The sequence below is a fragment of the Nannospalax galili genome, unplaced genomic scaffold (genome assembly GCF_000622305.1).
Source record: "Nannospalax galili isolate Female #2095 unplaced genomic scaffold, S.galili_v1.0 scaffold1348, whole genome shotgun sequence".
NCBI lineage: Eukaryota > Metazoa > Chordata > Mammalia > Rodentia > Spalacidae > Nannospalax > Nannospalax galili.
Window position 1 is genome coordinate 479,054 of NW_008357640.1, and position 21,858 is coordinate 500,911.

Genomic DNA, 21,858 nt, shown 5'->3' on the forward strand with positions numbered 1-21,858 from the left:
ATCAAAACCCTGCAAGGCTGTAGCCTGAAGGCATAAAGGCCATGACCCCCACCTTCACAGCCCTGCTCTGCCTTGGTAAGACATGAAGAGGGTGAGGGAACCACCATAGGCTGGGAGGGACCTGCCCAACAGCTGGACATTTCATGACCAAGGCATCTCAGGGACTCAGAGGCAATACGGAGGGGAGGACCAGCTCAGGCTTCAGGGCAAACCTCTCACAGAGAACTCTCTTCCAGGACTGAGTCTGCTCCTCAGGACCCTGGTGATGGCAGGTGAGTGTGTCCCCAGGTATCACAGGTAGGTCGTCCTCACTGAGGACAAGGAGACACTTGTGGGCATTGGAGACCGAGAGCAGCAGGTGTGGCTGATACTGGGAAAATGGAGGAGGGATTCCCATGGCAGAGGGCTGTATCTGACAAAGGATATCCTGTGACCCAGCCTCTGATTTCCCAACAGGAATGAACCTCAAGCCCACAATCAGGGCTGAGCCAGGCTCTGTTGTTCCCAAAGGGACCCAGTTCACCATCTCATGTGAGGGGACTGCAGGAGCCTTGGAATACTATCTCGATAAAGATGGACAAAAAGATTACTGGTGGCGACACACCCCACTGTACCCTAGGAACAGGGCCCATTTCCTCATCCCATCCATTGAAATGCACGATGCAGGCCGATATGACTGTTCCTACATCACCCGTGCTGGCCAGTCAGAGCACAGTGACTCACTGGAGCTGGTGGTGACAGGTGAGAAGACACTCAAGCTTTCAATCCTAGGCTTTACGCTCAGGAAAGGGATCTGCTCTCAAAGATGTCTTCCCTCAGAGCCTAGACAGGAAGACAGTATGGGCTGTATGAGACCATTTAACACTTGGCCTCCTCTGTTAGAATTATATACAAGCACACTCAACCTCAGAGGCCGGCACAGTGTGGCATTAGACTCAGGAGTAATCATGTTCCTCCGATGTGTTTCAGGGAAGTAATAAGAAAGTCAGTCTGATTAAGGAGGGACAACAGGAGCTCTCCTGGACCCTGAACTCACTGTACATACACTCTACTGGGCAGTCTCAGACCCTGTTCTTTGCAGGCTCTGTGACACCCAGCCAGAGGCAGAGGGTCAGATGCTATGGTTCTCATCTGAGGAACCCCAGGTCTGGAAAGACCCTAGTGACCTCGTGGAGCTCATGGACTCCATTGAGGAAGCCCTTACCTTGCCCAAAAATGGCCTGACATTGGTTCCCAGGGACGGCCCGCTTGTGTGAAGTGTGAACAGAGACAGGGCTCTGGACACCACTGACACTGAGTATGGGACACAGTGGGCCCAAGACACAGAATCCAAGGTGGAGAGTGAGGCTAAAACCCAGGAGTACGAGAGAAGGAACAGTCTCTCTTAGCATCCCCTGGTCCTACTGCAATTCAGGATCCAGCTTAAGTGTCATCTCTAAGTGTGAGGTTCACTGTGTCACCATTCAAAGAGACCTCTCTTCCTCACTTAATTCCATGCAGGAAACCTCCAAAAACCCACCATCTGAGATGAGCCATGCTCTGTGATCACCTCAGGTTGAACATGTGAAGTCAGGGGGCTGTGGAGGCACAAACAACATGTTTTGCATAAAGAGGGAATCCAAGTAATCTGGAACAAACATATCCCAATGGAGCCCAGGAAATAGGCCCTTCTCCATTCCACTGCCAGGGGAATATGGAGGGTCATATTGTTATTACTTTTACAGCCCTGCAGGCTACACTGTGTAGTGGCACATTGGAGGTGGTGATCATTGGCGAGGTCCCCATACCCAGGCTGTGCCCTCAGGAAAAGGGGTCTGATTTCATAGTGCCTGTCCTCACCATCCAGCCCTAGGAGATAAAGAGGAAGATGTAAGCTCATTAGCATGCTGCCTTCTTCTGTTCTAGGAATCTACAACAGTAAACCACAGCTGTTGGCTCTGCCCAGCCCTTTTGTGACCTCAGCAGAGAACCTGACCCTCCATTGTTACTCACAAGAAGGGTATGACAGGCTCGTTCTCACCGAAGGAGAAGCGAATCTCTCCATGTCCTTGGACTCACAGGATTCATCCCTTTGGAAATCCCAGGCTTTGTTCACATTGGGCCCTCTGACGCCCAGCAGAAAGAGAACCTTCAGATGTTATGGCTATAACAAGACAGACCCACATAGGTGGTCAGAACCCAGTGACCCCCTGGAAATACAAATCTCAGGTAGGAAGCCCCATTTTTCATGGCATCATTTTGAGGCCCTTTGCCATGAGTCCTGTTTCTGTCTCGGGATTTCAGCTGGGAGGAAGGCTGAAGGGACCTCTTTGCTCCTGAGCCAGAGTCCCACAGAGTGAGAGACCATGATGCCTGCAGGGCAGGATGGGAGGGGGCATATATATGGCAGGAAAGAGATTCTCAACCATCATTCCATCTGGTTGTCCTAGCTGCCCTTCTTGATAATACAACCAGAACCTATTCTGACCCCCAGACAGATGTTGACCCTCCAGTACAGCTCTGACATCAGCTACAACTGATTTTCTTTGTTCAGAGAGAAGGAATCTGGCCTCCTCCAAAGTCCAGGCTGAGAGCCCCAGGCTTGTCTTTTTCAGGCCATCTTCCCACTTGCCCCTCTGAGGGCTTCCACTGGAGGCTGCCACAGGTGCTATGGTGCACAGAGACTCTCCTCCCAGTGGGCAGTCCCCAGTGATACCCTGGACATTCTGATCACAGGTGAAGGTCTAAGTGAATCTAGTTAGGAACCCAGGATCTTCACAAACCCTGCTAGGATAGCCCAGGGATTGAGGCCAGAATGAATGTTCAGGGTTTAAGGGAGGAACAGAAGCAAGACAGGAGAGAAGGAAAGGGTCAGAATCAGAGAAGGCAGACACAGAGACCCATATCCTCAGATTTAGGCTGTAGTGATGTCTTAGCAAAGAAAGAAAAACTCAGTCCCTCACTCATCCTTCTCTCTAGGACATCTCAGTGTCACACCCTCCCTCTCAGAATATCCAGGTCCCACAATGTCCTCAGGAGAGAATGTGACAGTCAGGTGGACACTGTCATTCTGACCAAGGAAGGGGTAGTCAATTCCCCACTCTGTCTTAGACTGAGGTCTCACCCTGGGAAAGCCGGGCAGACTTCTCTATGAATGTTGTGTCCTAAAACATTGGTTCAACTTGGAAGCGGTATTTTTTTGCAAGGCTCATCCCCTGCCTGTTTCCAGGTATGCTTGCCCCTGTGGAACTTGTAGCTTCAGGACTGTGGACCCTGAGCTCAAAAAAGGACACAGCCTCCTGTCCCTAGGACAGCCCTTGGTTAGGATGGGATTAGAGGTCATAGTACGCCTCAGACAGGAGACTCACCCCTAGGACAGCTGGAGACTCACAGGGTCCCTCCTGAAATGCCCACCCCACCTCCCTCATTAGAATCTAGGTTCCAGCTGGGCAGCAAGAGGTTCCTGGGGAGGCCACAGGGCAGATGTTAGAGACTGAACAGCAGCTGTGTCTCCATGTCAGATTCTGCCTTTCCCCTTCCTCTTGTCTTCTTTCCCAGGTTCCTCTGTAGACAATGGCACCCCACCCACAGGGTCCAACTCAAGAGCTGGTGAGTGTCAGAGCCTTCTGTCCAGGGACTAAGCTCCATCCCTGAGCTCCCTGTTCACTCTCAGCCCATAAAATTCCTGGTTCCTCTGTCAGATAGCTTGTGTCCAGAAGACCAGAGATCAAACAGAGATGCCAACAGAGACCCCAGAATTCCAGCCTTTGAGTTTTGACTTCAGGAGGGCTCATACAAGCAAACAAAGGTGTTTAGTCCTGGGCTGGGAGAGAAGCAAATGGGGTTGGGAGCCCAGACCCTCACCTTCCCAGGCCCACCATGAGGAATTGTGAAGCAGTCACTAACACCAATGGAGTCAGTTTGCTAGAATTGTAAAAGAGAACTATAGGAAGGTGGGTTCAGGGGGACCAGATGTAATCATGGGGGGGCTGGTGTGGCCTCTTCTGGGATGCTGAATATGACAAACCCCACCCTTGAGCAGGTCTCAGCTCTCCAAGTATGAATGAAAAAGGCCTTCTCCCTGACCTTAGAGTTCCTTTCAGGCCTCACCTTGGCTGTGACCTCTCCTGGGAGAGGAGGCTTCCACAACCTGATTCTGCAAGGGGCCTCTAACCTTCGTCACAGAGATGCTGACATTGTGAGAGGGTTGTTCACAGGGCCACAGCAGAATATTCGGGCTCCTTCCCTCCTTGGGGCTGAGCTGGTAGAGAGAATAAGGCTGAAAGTCAGATTCCCTGGATTCAACCCAACTCTGCCTCTTCCAGCTGGATGACCTGGAGAAGGTGAACTGGCTGGGGGCAGAACTGATTCATGCTGCATGGTCCTGAGCATAGGAAGTGCTGAATGTAAAGTCCCAGCACTGGCCTCCATGCATTAGGTGCTCAAGTCAGCTAACACTGCTCCTGACACACGAAGTCACTTGTCTCACAGGACTAGGAAGTTACCAAACGATTCTGATCAGGATATCAATGGCCTCCTTCCTGTTCTTCCTCCTCATATTCCTTCTCCTGCGATGGAGGTGTCAGGAAAAATTCAGGAAAGAGGGTGAGTAGGATGTGGATGACCTGGTTCTCAGGAAGTGGGGGGTATCCCTGTGGACCATTCAAGAAGGGGCTCAGGGCACCAGTCCCAGGGAAACCAACCAGCCAGACCAGGGCAAGTCATCCTAGGAACAGTTCCACAGAACATCAGATCAGAAACAAGTGATCTCAGGAGCTGTGCAAAGGTCTGGTATTCTGTGAGCTATTCATCTGGAACATTTGCACACTTACCCCATGTGATGAAAGTTCTCTTTCTTCCTTGAAGGTTCCAGGAGAGGGGTTTCCCACTCCTGGTTGAGACTCCTCTCTCTTTCAGTCCAAAGTGAAATCACTGACATACAACTTCCTGAGGTCCCTGGGGAGCCAGTGCCCAGGGAGAGAAGTCCTCAAAAGAGGTAACTCAAGTTGAGTAACCCAGATTCCAACTTGTCTCCCACTTCTCACCAACAACTCACACCCCTTTGTGCCCTCAGATCCGGCCCAGCTACTGCCATCAAGAAAGAAATCCCATGTGAGAGAAGAGGGCCCTGGAAAAGGGGACACCTGAGGTCTTGACAACACAGGGGTGGAGGGAGGGGCTGTAGTCAGGGCTCGGTGGGACTGAGCTCTCACTATAGACTGCGGGCATCACCATGATTCCTGGCTCTGTCCCCATGTGGGGCAGCAGAGGTATTTAAGGACCTGAGAGATTCCAGGACTCTGGCCAGGAGATGATTCCCTTGTTCTTCCACATCAGATGCTTCTGTGAAGATCCAACAGCCTAAGGGCAGCTTGGAGATGGACAGTCTGGTGATACCCTGTCCCAGTTGACAATGCTGTAGTCCTTCCAGCCCAATGTGTTCCAGGGTCCTTCTCTGTCCTCCCCTCTCTCAGCCCTCAGTCACATACAGTGCTGATTTCCTCTTTCCCAAAGCACTTGTCACTTTCTATGAGAAGCTCATTGTATCTTGGTTTTCCTGGGACCACGTGGCCCTTCTCTATCTCTTTGGCCCCTCATAATCTGTCTGGCTATCACCATATTCCCAGTGTCTCAGAAGGACACCTGAGCGGCTGTACCTACAGTTCAATGGTAGAGGGAATTTCTCCCATGTACAAGGTACTGGGTTTGATATCCTGCACTGAGAAGAGAACCAGTAGGACAAATGAATAAATTAGAACCATTGAACCTGCCCCAGGTAACCACAGAGGCTCCCTCTTTTATTTGTTTTTCTTTACATATGTATTTGTATGTTCTCACACATGTCTGGGGGGCAAGGATCAGTACTGGGTGACTTTCTCAATCCTCTCCACCTTATTTTTGAGACAGATTTCCCACTGCACCTAGAGCTTCGTCATTTGGCTAGACTGCCTGGTCAGCAAGTCTCAGGGATCCCCTTTCTCTCCCTCTCCAGTGCAGGGATCACAGTCTTGCTTAGATATTACATGGCAGGGTACTGGGGATAAAACTCCAGTCCTCATTGTTGTCAGCAAGCATTTAACTAGCTGAGTCATCACCCAGACCCTGGAGCTCCTTCTGGACCAGGCTTCCTGTCCGGGTTGCAGGTGCTGTAGGGAGCCAAGCTTTCCATCCACTGGGGACAACTGCAAGGGGAGGGGACAACAAGATAACAATGCAGAGTGGGAGCAGTGCGATGTGCTTTAGGCAAATGGAGCAGACAAAGGGAAGGAGTATAGACAGGGCCAGTGTGAATCTCCAGGGCTCTTACAGGTATCTTCCCAGATAGACTCTAATGAAACAGTTCCTGCAGACAGGAGACACTGCAGGCAATAGGTCCTGGGCAGGAGCAGGCTCTCTCAAGAAGCTGGGTTGTGTTACTGCAGGTCAGACTTGAAGGAAGGGAGCTGCCAGATACCTCCGGTCCTCAGGAAGCCCCTGAAGACCCATTAGGAATGCTATATTCTGATTTAAATGTCTAAAGGAGTACTCTTACCACCCTGTAGAATCAGACCGGCCAAACCTCAGGGGCACCTAGAGACACTGTCTCACTGTCTCCCTTCTGCAGAACCCACTAGAGGAAGACCCCATGAAAGAGATGTATGCCCTGGGTAAACCCTCTAGGCTCAGGAGGGCAGGGGCCACCTCTCCTCCTTCGACCTTGTCAAAGGAATTACTGAGCTCAAAGAACAGAGAGTCAGAAGACAGAGAAATGGACAGTGAGGTGAGTCTTGTCCTCCCCAGGCCCCAGGCACTCAAATCTAGGCCAAGCACCTAACTTCTCTCTGACCCCAGGCTGCTGTGTTCAAGGGTCCCCAGGATGCATCCTATGCCCACCTTTGCATCGTGACACCAAGAAAGACATAGCTGATCCTCCAGCCTCCCATGCAAAGAAGCCCAAGATGAGACCAGAGAGCCCCCCCCACTGGTGTCCACCATCCCAGGAAGATCCTGACACCACATGCCATGGAGAGTCACTCAAGGACATCTGAGAGATAGGATCTGCCCTGAGTGGATGGTCATCTTTCAGAACCCACCTGTCTCCAAGGAGATTCTGGGAATTTAGTGGGCTCCACTTCATTGTTCAACAGAGATACTAGTCTGTCGACATTTTGTAAATAAAGTCAAAGTCTGGTCTGTAACCAATGAATGCAGTGAGAAAAAGAAAGCAGGTTAAGAGAAGACTTTTTAACATGAGTGTATTGTCAATCATCCTTCAATAAAGCTGAAAACTGAATGATAATAAAACATGGAACATCTATCCAGGAAATAAAATTCAGAACCATAAATAAATGAAAAAGAAAATAGATCATGGCCTCATAATCATAATGACAATTCAGAAGAAAAAAAAACAACCTGTTCTAAATGAAGGAATAGAAAAGGAAATGACATATAAAGACATCATGAGCTACAATCATGATATTGCAGGGCTGTAATCACAAATAATCAGGTGGCTCAGAAACTCAAAAAGCAGATATAGCTCAGTCATTGAACACTTGCCTGGCACATGAATAACCTGTATGGAGACAGAAAAGAGAGAGAGAGAGAGAGAGAGAGAGAGAGAGAGAGGCTCTATTAAATGCAAGCACCAACAGTTTATGTGGACACACCCAGGAATGTGATCACTGGATCAGATACTAGTTCTGATTTGTAATTTTTCAGGAACATCTACACAGACTTCAATACTGGCTGAAAATACCTTGATTTATTACAGAAAAATAATATACACGTGCTCTTTCCCCCCACATTAGTAACAGCATTTTTCTTAATTTATTGCTTTTATAATGTAAAAAGCAGGATATTCACAATAATATTTTCATGCATGATGTCACTGAACGAGGTTCATAATGAGCAACTTCCTGCTGTCCTCTCTGTCCCTATTTGTTCTGAATGCTGGTCCCCTCCTTCCACACTAATAATCCCCTTTCCTCTAATATCATGTACATATGCATTTCATCCTAGATCGCACATGGGAGAAACACGGAACATTTATCTTTTACTCTCTGTTACCCTGTCCAGTTTCTCCTCGTGTCAGTACACTTCCTGTCACAAGTAGCTCTCCTTGGACTTTCATATCACGTATATGTATTTTTAAATCTTGGTTATTTCTATGAGAAAATACGCATCAGTTTTCATTTCCCTGATGAACACAAGTGCTTTCATTATAGTCAATTCATGGCTAGGCCTGGATTGAACAAGACCAGTCTTTTGCATTCTCCAGGAATGCATTCTTCTTTTAGTCACTAGAGCCTTAAAATTCACAATACCATTTCTAGGTATACTCTCATTTCAACCCTTCAATCCTTTATTGTGTGGGTTACCCAGAGAAAATATAAAAAATATGCCTAATCTCTTGACTGCCTGACATTTGTCTCCAAAATTGAATACAGCTGCTATGAATAGTCTTGGAAGTTTTGAGGGGTTATGTAAACTGCTTCTATGGAAAGTACACTGAAAAATGGATCTTCTGGGTCCAAAGAGATGTCATTTATTAGAATCAGAATGCTGTTATGACTGCATTCACTGTGTGGGCCGGTTCTGTCTGATAATTCCAGTGTATGTGATTGTGGCTACTCTAAGTGCACACTGACATCTTATTGCAGCTTGTTTTCATTTCCCTAATGAATAATAGTGTTGTGTATATTTACACTTCTGAACTGGATATTCAGCTTTGTGAAATATCTGCTAAACTAAGTTAATTATGCCTTTTATTCACTTATTTTCTTTCCTATGAATAAATTATGACACTTTCTCTGTCAGACATTAGCATTGTGAATGATTCCTCTGTATTTTGCATTTTCATTTTTATAATAGTTGTTCATGTTTATAATAGTACCTTTTGAGCAAATGAGACAAAAGAAAAATATTAGAACCTCAGGCATGTTAGGAAAGTGATCTACAATTCACCACCCTTCCTCAGTCACTCAAAAATATAAATGTTCAAAGAGAAAATTCAAATGCAGAGCAACTTACTAGACATCTTGATAAGTAAAAGTACTTTTAGAGTCATGCAATTTGGTAAAGCAAGAGTCAAAATCTACATCATTAACAGAGCCATCATCAACACAGTTCCCTTTTTCCTGTTCATTTTGTCTCATAGAAGGAACATTTAACACGCACCATCCATCCGGATTTCAAGTGTGTGAGGCAGTGCTGCTATCTGAAGGGCAGGTTGTAACATGAAGAGGTCCTGGTCACAGGGGACACACTGAAGCTACACCAAATGGCTGAGTTCCAGAGACCTTTGCACACCAGGGTGACTGTAGCTTCAAAGAACTTTTCATAAAGACATTAGTAAATAAAGGGGTCCATTGAACTTTTGTGAGGGTTGCATTCAACCTGGACACATCTGAGAATTTCTATTATCCTCACCCCTGCCATGTGAGGGTGAGGAGAGGCTGTGTGGTCAGCAAACAGAAACCTTTGCAGAGTGTGAACTGGGGCCATGCTGACCACACCCTGTTCATGTGTCATGTTTGGTCAGTGCCTGCCTGCTGTGTTGCAAAAGAAATATGCTCTTCTCAAGTGGACATGGCGATCTGTGCCCATCAGTCCTCGCTGGATATAGGACAAACCCAAACTCACCAGGGACCCCACACACCAGGACCCCACTCACCAGGGACCCTTGCTAGGGAACTGCAGGAAGAATCCTGTAGGGAGAGATGAAAGGGCGTGTCCACAGCCCTTCTCCCTAGACCACTGCATGAAGGTGGTTCCTGTGCAGATCAACAGATGTTAACAGGAAACTGCGCGTGTCATAGAACGCATTTCATTTGGCTTCCACAGCATATAATTTGCTCTCAAAATAATACCAGGTGATTTTAAAGCTTGGTTAATATAGGAAATTATTACTAGTGGGCAGGAGATTTCTAGATGGTGCCTGATGATAGAATTCACAAACTAGATTCCACAAATTACATGACTACACTTGTGTGGTGGACAACTTTGAGAGGTAGAAAATGGGCCAGCCCATTCTCCACTGCTAAGAGATTTCATTACCTTGTTTTATTCCAATAAATAATGACTGCATGATGCAACAAATTAAACTTTCAAAGTTATTGGCAAGGGATTTTATACATTTTCTTTTCACTCTTCCAACTGGCCCATTCTCTCCCTTCCTGCGGCTTAATAATTTATTTTAATTGCATTTGGAATTTATATAGTATTTTTTCATACCTTCATGTGTTAGGAGATAAATGAAGAATTACATTTCAAGCAAACAATAGAAATCAACAGTAAAGTGAGGATGTCGTTCTCCTGATACAAGGATGTCAAACAGCACAAAGCCTTGGGTTTAGTCCTCACTAGTGCATGAATGGTGGTGGTGGTGCACACCCGTGATACCAGCACAGACAAGATGAAGGAGGAGGAGTTACAAGTTCAACATCATCTGAAATTCCATAGGGAGCTGGTGACCCCGACTATAACAACAACAGGAGTCTGCAGAGATGGCTCAGTGGATAAGCTGCTCTTCCAGGGGATCTGGGTTTGGTATCCAGCACCCAGATGGTGGGTAACTGCAGACAGCTGGTCAGTTACTCATATGAACTCACAGCATGGAGACATAATGAACAATTCTATGCAAGCTCTAGGGGAGGAAATCTAAATACAGTAGAAATGTATTGAATGAAAATGGAAGAAATTCAATAAAATATATATAAAGTTACATTGAAATGTCATTTTATAAACTTAAAGTGGATTAAAAACATGGGTAATTTTACAAACACAAATCTCATAATTATTGATTCATATACTAGAAAAACAGTAAAACAAATCCCCAGGGCCCTACAAATAGTATAAAAGGTGAGCCACTGAAACACTCCACAAGGGAGTTTTCTACTTCACTGTAACCTCATGAGCACAACTTCCCCTATCTGCATTCTGTGGTCATTCTGACCTTTCCATCCCTCACCACAAGTGCCCACTAAGCTCTGATAATGCAATTGTAGGTTCTCTGCACACAACTAGTCCCATCACTCAAAAATCATCTATAGAAAACAATAAAGTCTCATCCACATTATCTCTGGTATAGTTGAAGAAAAAATGAACCTTTTCAGCAGAAATAGTGTGTGTTTCTCAACGGTCTGTCATTATGACAAACAAAAACAGATTTGAAAAAAGAGATAGTTTTATAAGCTGTAAGTAAATTGTAAAAGGAAGAAAAATACATTTGGGCTCACAGCATGAAGGCCACATCTCTCTGAGAGTTTCACCATCATCTAATTAAGCCACACTGGGAACCAAGCTCGTGACATGGCCTTGGGGACAGTGCAGATCCATTTTACATGTACACTGATTGGTGGTGATGAGTCCCCCACTTCATTTCAGCTCCTGCATCACACATGGGTCTGGCCCTACTGCTCTAAGACCTAAGAACACCATTGCACAGTACTGTGGGTATTTACTCCAGGAAAGAGGGACCATGATCACGGTACATACATGTACTTCTTGCTGTAACACACTCAACACATGATCTAAGCAGAGTAGCCATGACCACCAGTATGACTGCTGTGGTCATCATTGTCCTCTAGTAGCCTATAAGAAAAAGTTCTTTATCATGTAAATTTTTTCCTTTAGGAAGTATTCAAAACTTGAAGCAGTGGAAGCCGAGCTGGGGTGATAACTGGACATGATAAAGATCCTGTGATAATGTGATGATGCTCTGGGTTGATGAGTGAGGTAAACTGATGGGTAATCTATGAGAAGGAAAGAATATCCTTGAGCCACCCTCAGCTGGAAGGTGCTGGTATAAGGTGCTGGTCTACTGTTGCAACGTCCTGGCCCTTGCTGACATAAAGCCATATCAGGCAGATGTAGGTGCAATTCAGGGAGGTTCCACTTCTGTAAGAAGAGAAGAAAGCCAGGCAGCAGCCTGTAGTACCAGTACATAGGAGCTTGATGGAGGGGAAACAGGTTTACCTGGGGGTCAGGAGGCCCTGTCTTTAAACAAAGAAAGGGGATTGAGAGTCTAGATATTGATTCTAGACAGGGTCTAGAGCCTGCTGAAGCCCCAGCACAGGGGAAAGGGAGGCAGTCCCCTGCGGAGGGCGGTCCCTCTTTCTGTGGGTCTGCTGAAGAGACAGCTTCCTGGCAGAAGGGAAGACACAGACTCCGAAAGCTACAATCTGGGTATTTGCCCATTGGGTGAGGCACTGCACCCAAATACCTGCAAGGCTGCAGCCAGGGTGAGGGGACCACATGACCCCCATATTCACAGCCATGCTCTGCCTGGGTGAGATGAGGGACCTGGAACACCCTGGTCTGGGAGGGATCCCACCTTTCAGCTAGACCTTGTAGCACCAAGAAAATTCAGGAGCACATGTGAGGGTAGGACCTGCTCAGACATCAGGGCAGACCTCTCACAGGGAACTCTCTTCCAGGACTGAGTCTGGACCTCAGGACCCTAGTGCTGGGAGGTGAGTGTTTCCTCAACTGTCACAGGTAAGTCCTCCTCGCTGCTGTCAAGGTATCACCTGTGAGCATCAGAGACAAAGAGCAGCAGAAGTGGTTGATGCTGGGGAAACTGAAGAGGGTCCCCAGGCTGAGGGCTGGGGTCTGAGGGAGGATGTCCTGTGACCCAGCCTCTCTTTCCTTGCAGAGAGTCTCCACAAGCCCACACTCAGGGCTGAGCCAGGCTCTGTGGTTGCCAAAGGGGTGAAGGTGATCATGACATGTGAGGGAAAACAAGATGCCACGGAATATCGTCTCCATAAAGAGGGAGCTTCAGATCCTTGGCGCAGAGTGATCCCACAGCAGCTTGGAAACAGGGCCGAGTTTCCCATCCCATAACTACACAGTATTATGCAGGGAAATATCACTGTTCTTATAGGACTCCTGATGGCAGATCAGAATACAGTGATCCTCTGGTGCTGGTGGTGACAGGTAAGACAATCCTCAGCGTCCAAGGCCCAGGTTCTCTGCACAAAAAAGCCTGCTCTCAGATGTGTCTTCCATTCACAGCCCAGCCAGGGAGGACTGTGTGGGCTGTGTGAATGCATTTAACACACTGTCGCCTTGCCTAGGATTCTTCGACAACAAACCCAGCCTCTCAATACACACCCCTGCAGGAGCACCTGAAGGGAAGGTCTTCCTACAGTGTATCTCAGGACACAGATATGACAGATTCGTGCTGAAGAAGGAAGGACCACAGGAGCTCTCCTGGACCCTGATCCCACAGATTATATCATCTGAAAAACACCAGGCACTGTTCTCCGTGTACCCTGTGTTCACCAGCCATAGGTGGAGGGTCAGGTGCTATGGCTATCACATGACGAACCCACACATGTGGTCAGAACTCAGTGTCCCCCTCGAGCTTGTGGTCTCAGGTATGTAATCCACTCCCAAAAGTGAATCTAAACATATGCAGGTTCCCAAGGGAGGCGCTGAGTTGTGATGTGTGAGGGGATCCAGGGCTCCTGAGCACTGTGACAGAGAGTGAGGGAGACACTGAGACCAGATTTATGGAGGCCTAAGCAGAGAGCAAGAGTGAAATATGGAAATCAAGTAGAGGTCAAGGAGAGGGATGGGCGTCACGTGGCTTCACTGGTCCTGGAGCTATTCAGGGGCCAGATGAAGTGCCAAGTCTATGTTTGATCTTTCCTCTGTTCCACTGTTTAAACAGACTCACCTACTTCTCTACAGGGACCACCCGAAAACCGACCATCTGGGCTGAGCCAGGTTCCGTGGTCACCTCAGAGAGTCCTGTGACCATCTGGTGTCAGGGGACCCTGGATGCCCAAAAATATATTCTGTATAAAGAGGGAGACACAGAACCCTGGGAAACACAGACCCCACTGGAAAGAAGGAACAAGGCCAAGTTCTCCATTCGATCCATGACAGAGCAACATGCAGGGCGACATTGTTGTTATTATTATAGCCCTGCTGGCTGGTCTCAGTGCAGTGATACCCTGGAGCTAGTGGTTACAGGTGAGGAGATACATAGGGGTCCCTATCTCCAACCTCTGCCCTCAGGAAAGGGATCTGATCTCAATGGTTCTCTCTCTCATCACAGCCCTAGGGAACAATGTGGGTGGTATGAGTCCATTTAACACATTGCCTCCTTCCATTCTAGCCATCTACAACAGTAAACCCAGCCTGTCAGCCCTGCCCAGCCCTGTGGTAACCTCAGAAATGAATTTGACCCTCCAGTGTGTTTCACAGCATGGATATGACAGGTTCATTCTGACCAACAAAGGAGAAGAGAAGCTCTACAGGACACTGGACTCACAACACTTATCGACGGGTCAATTCCAGGCTCTGTCCCCTGTGGGCTCTGTGACCCCAAACAGCAGTAGAACCTTCACATGTTATGGCTGTTACAAGAGAAAGCCACAGGTGTGGTCAGAACCCAGCGACCCCCTGGAAATACACAACTCAGGTGAGGAAGCTTCGTCATTCCTGGAATCATTTTTGAGATTCCCCCCAAGACCTTTGTTATGAATCTCACTACTCTCCAGGATTCCCAGGTGGGATGCTGGCTGAAGGGACCTGTTTGCTCCTGGGCCAGAGTCTTACAGAATGAGAGACAATCACACTTTCAGGGCAGGATGGGAGGAGCAGGTGTATGACAGGGGCAAGATCCTGATCCACCAGTCCGTCCTCCTTCTAGGGCTGTCCAAGAAGGCCTTGCCACTGACCCAAATAGGACTTCTCCTGGACCACAGAGACATTATGATTCTCCATTGTTCCTCAGTCATCAGCCACAGCAGATTTACCCTGGTCAAAGATGAGGAAACTGACCTCTTCCAGAATCTTTTAACTGGTCTCCTTTAGGCCAGGTTTCCACTGGGCTCATGAGGAGCTGTATTGGAAGTGGGTGCATGGGCAATCGTAACTTCAGCCTCTCCTCTGACTGGTCAACCCCCAGTGAACTCTGGACATACCAATCACAGGCCAGGCACAGCGTAGGTCCAGTCAGTAACCACAAGCTCCACAGGGCCTACAGGGAAATCCCAGGGATTGATGTCTGGGGTGAAGGTTGGTGGTGTAAGGGAAGTCAGGGGAACAGTGTCAGTGAAGAATGAGAGAAACCTGACAGAGTCCCAGATCCTCAGAGTCAGGATTTAGTGAGATCTCAGCAAAGAAGAAATAGTACAGTCCCTCACCCATGCTTCTTCTCTCTAGGACAGCTCCTTCTTACAACCTCTCTCTCAGTGACAACTGGGCCCACAGTTTCCTCAAGTAAGTAATGTCCCCTGCTGCATCTGTCATGAATCCAGATGAAGATATTAATTCACAACATGGAATGGGCAGCAAATCCCCGACTACATCTCAGGTCGAGGTCCCAAGCTGGGACATACTGGGCAGGATTCTCCATAAGAGCTGTGACCTCAACCTTGGGTGGGACCTACAGGTGCTATGCTTCTCAAGGCTTGTCTCCCTAGCTGTTGTCACACCCCAGAACCCCTGTGAAGCCTGTGGTATCAGGTTAGAGGACCCTGACCTCATGAGCTCAAAGGGTGACTAAGGATCCTGCCGACAGTAGAGGCCTTGGCTAGGATGGGATTAAAAGTCATAGGAAATCACAGGCAAGAGACCAATGGGAGGACCTCAGGGAATATCCATCCCATGTCCATTGGTGGAAACTAGAAAGTACCATGTGGGCAGAAGGTTCTCCAAGAGGCCACAGGGCAGATGTGGGACAGTGAACAGCAACTACTTCTATGTGGTCAGTTTCTGCCCCTAACCTTCTTCTTGTTCTCTTTCCTAGGACCCTTTGTGGGAAATATCACCTCAAAAAAAGGGCCCATCCCAATAGCTGGTGAGTGTCAGGGGCTTCTGTCCTCAGTTTGTGCCATTGCTGAGCTGCCTGCAGACTCTCACCCCATCTATGTTCTGGTGTGTGTCCAGGAGCCCAGAGATCAGAGATCCCAACAGAGATCCCAGCAGCTTTAGGGACTAGGCTGCAAGAGGGAGCACAGAAGCAAAGACAGGTGTTTGGTCCCAGGCTGGGGGAGGAGCAGCTGGGCTGAGGTGGAGAGTGGGGAGTCCTGACTTCCACCTTTCCAACCCACCATGAGGACCTGAGAGCCAGTCACTCACCTCCATGGAGTCAAGTCACCAGCATGTTAAATGGGGACTGTAGGAAGGTGGATTCATGGAGACTTGAGGTATTTATGGAGTTGGTGCGGCATCTTCTGAAGATCCTGCATTGAACAGATCCCTCCCCTGTATGTGACTCAATGTTTCCAAGTGAAAATTGCTTTAACCTGACCTCAGAGTCCCTTTTAGTGCTGACCTTGACTGTGACCTCTCCCGCCAGGGTAGCCTTGACAACCTGAATTGAAAACACTCTCTGCCAGTCATGTTACATTGTGCAGGGGTGGGTCACAGGGCCTGTGCAAGGCATTAGGAATCTTTCCATCTGGCTCCTGAGACTCAGATCCTGTGGAGAGAATGCGGCTAGAACTCGGATCCTCTGGGTTCACCACAATTCTAAGTTTTCCATCTTTGGGCCCTAGGCCAGGTGAACCGGCTAGCATGGTCAGAATGCTTTAGATGACGTATTGTTGCATGATTGTGAGGGTGAGAGATGTTGCATGCAGAGACCCAGCAGGGACCTGGCACACAGTAGGTGCTCAGGTCAGCAGTACTGTTCTCACTCACAGTCACTTGTGCCACAGGACGGGAAAGTTGCCACAAGGTTCTGATTGTCATCTCGCTGGCCTTCCTCCTGCTGCTGTTTCTCCTCATCTTCCTCTTCCTGTGGTGTAGGTGCCAGGGAAAGCATAGGAAAGATGGTGAGTAGGATGTGGGTAACCTGGTTTCAGGAGGTTGACAGTATCCCCTGTGGATCATCGAAACAGAGGCTCAAGGTAGCAGCTCTGGGGAAACCAGCCAGATTTGGCAACTCAGCCCAGAAGCACTTCTGAAGAATCCCAGATCAGACACACGTGATCTCAGTACATGTGCAAATGTCAGAGATTCTGTGAGATTTCATCTCCTGGAACAGTTGTACACTGGCCCCAAAGGGGGTAAAGTTTGTTTTCTGCCTTCAGGTGCTGGGGGAGGAGGAACTTCCCACCCTCCTGGCTAATGATCTTCTCTCTCCTGCAGCCCAGAGGAAAATCAGTGATGCACATCTGCCTGCAGAAGCTGAGGAGCCAGTGTCCAGGCATAGAGGTCCTCAGAAGAGGTAACTAATGTCCAGTCACCAGATTCCCACCTGCCTCCCACCTCTCACTGCCCAATGACACCTCTTTGTTTCTCCAGATCCTGTCCAGCTGCTGCCACCAAAGAAGACATCCCGTGTGAGAATAGAGGGCCATAGGGAGGGAGATACCTAAGGTCTTGGCATCATGGAGATGATGGGGAGGGTCTGTGGTCAGGGCTCCATGGGACTGAGCCCTCACTATGCTCCTGAGGGCATCACCACAATTCTTAGCTCTATCCCCATGTGGGACAGCACAGGGATCTAAGGAGCTGAGTGATCCCAGGACTCTATCCAAGAGGCATCCACCTTGTTCTTCCACAACAGATGCTTCTGTGAGTATTGCACAGCCTAAGGACAGAGTGGAACTGGACAATCTGGTGAGACCCTGTTCCAGCTGACAGTGCTGAGGAGCTTCTGGCCCAATTTGGTCCAGGGTCCTTCCCTGTCCTCCCATCTCTCAGCCCTCAGTCACATACACAGCTGATCCCTTCCTTCTGGAAGCATCTGCCACTCTCTGCTAGGACTTCACTCTTTCTTGGTTTTCTGGGACCATGTAGCCCTTCTCTGCCTCTCCTGTGTCTCTTCAGCATCTGTCTGGCTATTACCATGTTCCCGAACACAGCTGAGGAGTTGAGCTACAGCTAGCTCAGTGGTAGAGTATCTACCACGGATGAGGCATAGTGTTTGATTTCCAGCTCTGATAAAAGAATCAGTAGGACACATGAGTAAATAAGACCTTGTGTACCTGTGCCCCCTCCAGTCATGTCCCAATGACGCACAGGGAGTTCCCTCTCTCACTTTTTTTTTACATACGTATTTGTGTATATGCACCTTTGTGGAGTGCAGGGTGACTTCCTCAGTTGCTCTCCACCTAATTTCTTTTTTGAGACAGATTTATAACTGGACCTCTGAACCTGGAACTTGTTGATCTGATTAGACTAGATGGTCAATAATATGATGATGCTCCTGTCCCTTTCTCTCCGGAGCTGGGATCACAGGCTTCTGTGGTCTTGCCTAAATATTACATGGCAGGGTGAAGGGAATCATACTTCCATCCTCATCTTGTATAGCAACCACTTCACTGGCTGAGGCATCTCCCTATACCTGGAGATCCCTCTTGACCAGGCTCCTGGTAGGAGCAGTGCAGCGTGAGAGGAGTACAGTGTTTCAGGCAAATAAACAGAGAAAGTGTGTGGGGCAGACAGGGCCAGTGTGAATTAAAAGGGGAGGTTGGGGAAATCTAACAGATGAGTTATGAGGAGAACCCACAAATCAGAGGCACAGACAAACATCTAATGGACAGCACCTGCAGGCAGGAGACACAGCAGGAACATGGGTCCTGGGGAAGGAGCATGCTCTCTCAGAATAATAGGTTGGGTCACTGAAACCACAAGAGTGAGGGTATCAGAAAACGAGGGCAGACAGGAAGGAATGAAGCTACCAGACAATCCAAGTACTCAGAAAGCCCATGAAGGCCAGATAAGAATGCCATAGTCTTATTGATGGTCTAAAGAATCACTGGTCACTCTGTAGGTCTCTGACTGGAGCAGACCCCAGGAAAACCAGGAGACACTGTCTCCATCTCACTGTCTCCCTGATGCAGAACCCCCCTGATGAAGACCCCCTAAAAGAGATGTTTCCTCAGGTGAAACCCTCCAGGCTCACGAAGGCAGGGGACACCTCTCCTTCCACCATGTCAAGGAAAATAATTCAAGGGAAGACAGAGAGGTGGACAGTGAGGTGGTTCATGTCATCCTCAGGCCCCAGGCTACCAACACGAGGGACCATCTTCCTCTCACCCTCTCCCAATCCAGGCTGCTGGGTCTGTGGATCCCTGGATGTGACCTATGCCCAACTGTGCATGATGACACACGCTCAGATGAACCTCATGACATCAAGAGAGTGACAGCTGTGCCTCATGACAACAAGTCAGAGAAGCCCAAGATGAGTCCAGTGAGCACATACACTGCTGTCCCCCATTCCTGGAAGGATCTGACCCCATACTCAATGGAGGGTCACTCTAGGGACAGGCATGCCCTAGGTGGACAGTCATCTGCAGACCTCAGTTGCTTCCCAGATTCTGGGAATCACTTGATTCTGCTGTAGAGATAACTAATGTTTCTGTATTTTATAAATAAAGCAAAAGACTTGTCAACAATCAATTCAGACAGGGTCTCCATGAATACCGGCCCCCCAAGATTTCTGATTTGAATCTTCTTACCTGTATCTCCCTAACATCCCACCTTCTTAGCTCTCAAACTTCCTTGGGTCACAGGGATCCTGTTCCATCACTGATCACCATGTACCAGGTCTTGGCAGAGTGAGTCAATCCACACCATCTCAGTTCTCATCACAGACTGGGTCTCCTAGGATCCTCCTCCCCTCAGACTTGGGGCTTGGAGCTTCTTCCCAGAGACTCCCTAGTGCCCTGTCATCTTAGCTCTCACACTTCCCTGGACAGGGATCCTGTCCCATCCTGGATCAGCACACACCTCACTTTTGCCTAGTGAGTCAAGTCTCTGGCATTCTCCCCTGCCCCAGACTTGGGGCTTGGAATTCAATCCCTGAGTACTCCCTCTCACCTACCAAATGAGCTCTCTTCACCCCAAATGTGTGAAATCCCACCCTAACCTACCCTCCAACTTGCTCACAGAGCAGCCTCACCCCACCCTGCTATGCCCAGACTATGATAGACAGTTTTACGGGGTAAAGTATTCTGGGTTGGCATCTATCACCATTTAGAATTTGGAATACATTGCTCCAAGCTCTTCTGGCTCTAACATTTTGCATTAATAGGTGAAATGTAATTCTAATGGTTTTCCTTTGTATGTAACTTGTTTTTGTCTTTCAGCTTTTAGTATTCACTCTTGGTTCTGGGCATTTAGTGTTTTTGCTACAATATCCCTGTGCGGGGGGTGGTCTGTTCTTCTCATGTCTATCTGGTGTTGTGTGTGCTTCTTGTATCTGCATGGGTTTGTCTTTCTTTAATTTAGGGAAATTTCTTCTATAATCCTGTTGAAGATCTGCTCAATGACATTGACCTACGGCTTTGCTCCTTCCTCTGTTGCTATAATGCAGAAATATGGTCTTTTTATGGCATCCCACAGTTCCTGCATATTCCATTCCTGTTCTTAAATTTTTACCTAATCTTCATTAGACTGATAATTTACTGGAGTTCATTAATTTTATCATCCAGTCTTGATATTGTTTTTCATTTCATTCATTCTTCTTGTGATGCTTTCTCCTGTCATTTCGAATTGGCTGATTGAATTTTTTAACTCCAAGTCCATTTTCCCTTGCATTTTCTTGAATATTTCTGTCTTGTGAGTTTGCTTTTGCTTTTCAGCTCCTGAATTGTCTTTGTCATTTTATTTAGTCATATTTTTTTCCAGAGCTCCATGTAGGAGTTTAACCCTATATTCTTTGACTTAAGTTGATTGTGTTTTCTTTACATTGTAGAACACTTCTATAACACCAGTGGATTTAGTGGGGACAGGTTACTTTGGGTTTTCATATTATTTGTATTTTTCCTTGTAGTCTGGATGTGTGGATTTTTTCTTGTTCCTGTGTCTGTTTTGAAACTTGGGTCTTTCTTTGTTGAGTTGAAGTTTGATTCTGTAAAATAATGTTGAGGTAGTATCGTTGTTGTCTGATTGGGTATGAATAGTTCATTGGTATGGGCTTCAGGTTCTCTTTTTTGATATATTATTGGAGGGGTGGAATGGACCTAGGCAGGCTACTTGTGTGCTCTCCAGGAGGGCAAAGTATCCCTAGTTATCCAGCCACTCTTAGGCAGCAGGATGAGGCCAAGGCCCAAGAAAGCTGATCAAACACCACTGGGTGATTATTTAATTTTTTTAAAGTCTTTGCCTAGAATAATTTCCCACAGAATGAAAGATTCTTATTTGCCACACACTTCCTTGTATATTATTTAAAAGTTGACAAATCATACTTGACTTTGAACACTGTCTGAAAAACTATATAAATGAACATGGAAAGATGAATTTTGGATGAATGATGCAGAAATGATGGAAGACTGAATAAACAAGAGGGTGGATTGATGATGGATGGGTGATGACTGGATGGATGGAAGACGGATGACTGAATGGATGGAAGGTGGATGGAAGATGGATGCCTGAATGATTTGGAGGGTGGATGCAAGATGTGTGGGTGAATGAATGGAAGGACGGTGGATGATTGATGGAGGGATAAATGAACAGACAATGCATGGACAAAGGATGGATGCCTATATAACATGATTAATCTGTTAATTTGCCAGATAAAGCAATGAGATAAAAGGCAGAATTGGGACATTAAAAGCCAAAGAACAGAAAGAGAGCTTGAAATATCCTCTACTGCCAATAGCTGCTAATGTGTCATAATAAAGACACAAATATCTGATGTGAGTGACAGATTTTGATGCAGAGCCTGATCTGCACAACTTTCTGATGTGAGAGCTTAGCTTCTGCTGCTCCTTCTCCAACCACCTCCAGCCACCATGTCTCCCTGCCATGATGGACTGTAATTCCCCTGGAAACGTAAGTTCAAATAAACTGTTCCTTCTATAAATTGCTTGGGTCAGTGTTTCTATCACAGCAACAGAAAAGTGACTAATACAGTAATTGTTACCAAGAGTGGGATAGTGACTAATACAGGGTTCTTAGCCCAAAGTAAAAGAAGCACATTCCCAA

General features: G+C 47.4%; 1 pseudogene; it reads left to right on the forward strand.

Annotated features, from left to right (window-relative positions):
* Window positions 1–458: 458 nt before the first annotated feature.
* The window catches only part of LOC103751839, a 31,309-nt pseudogene continuing 9,909 nt past the window's right edge, over window positions 459–21,858 (forward strand).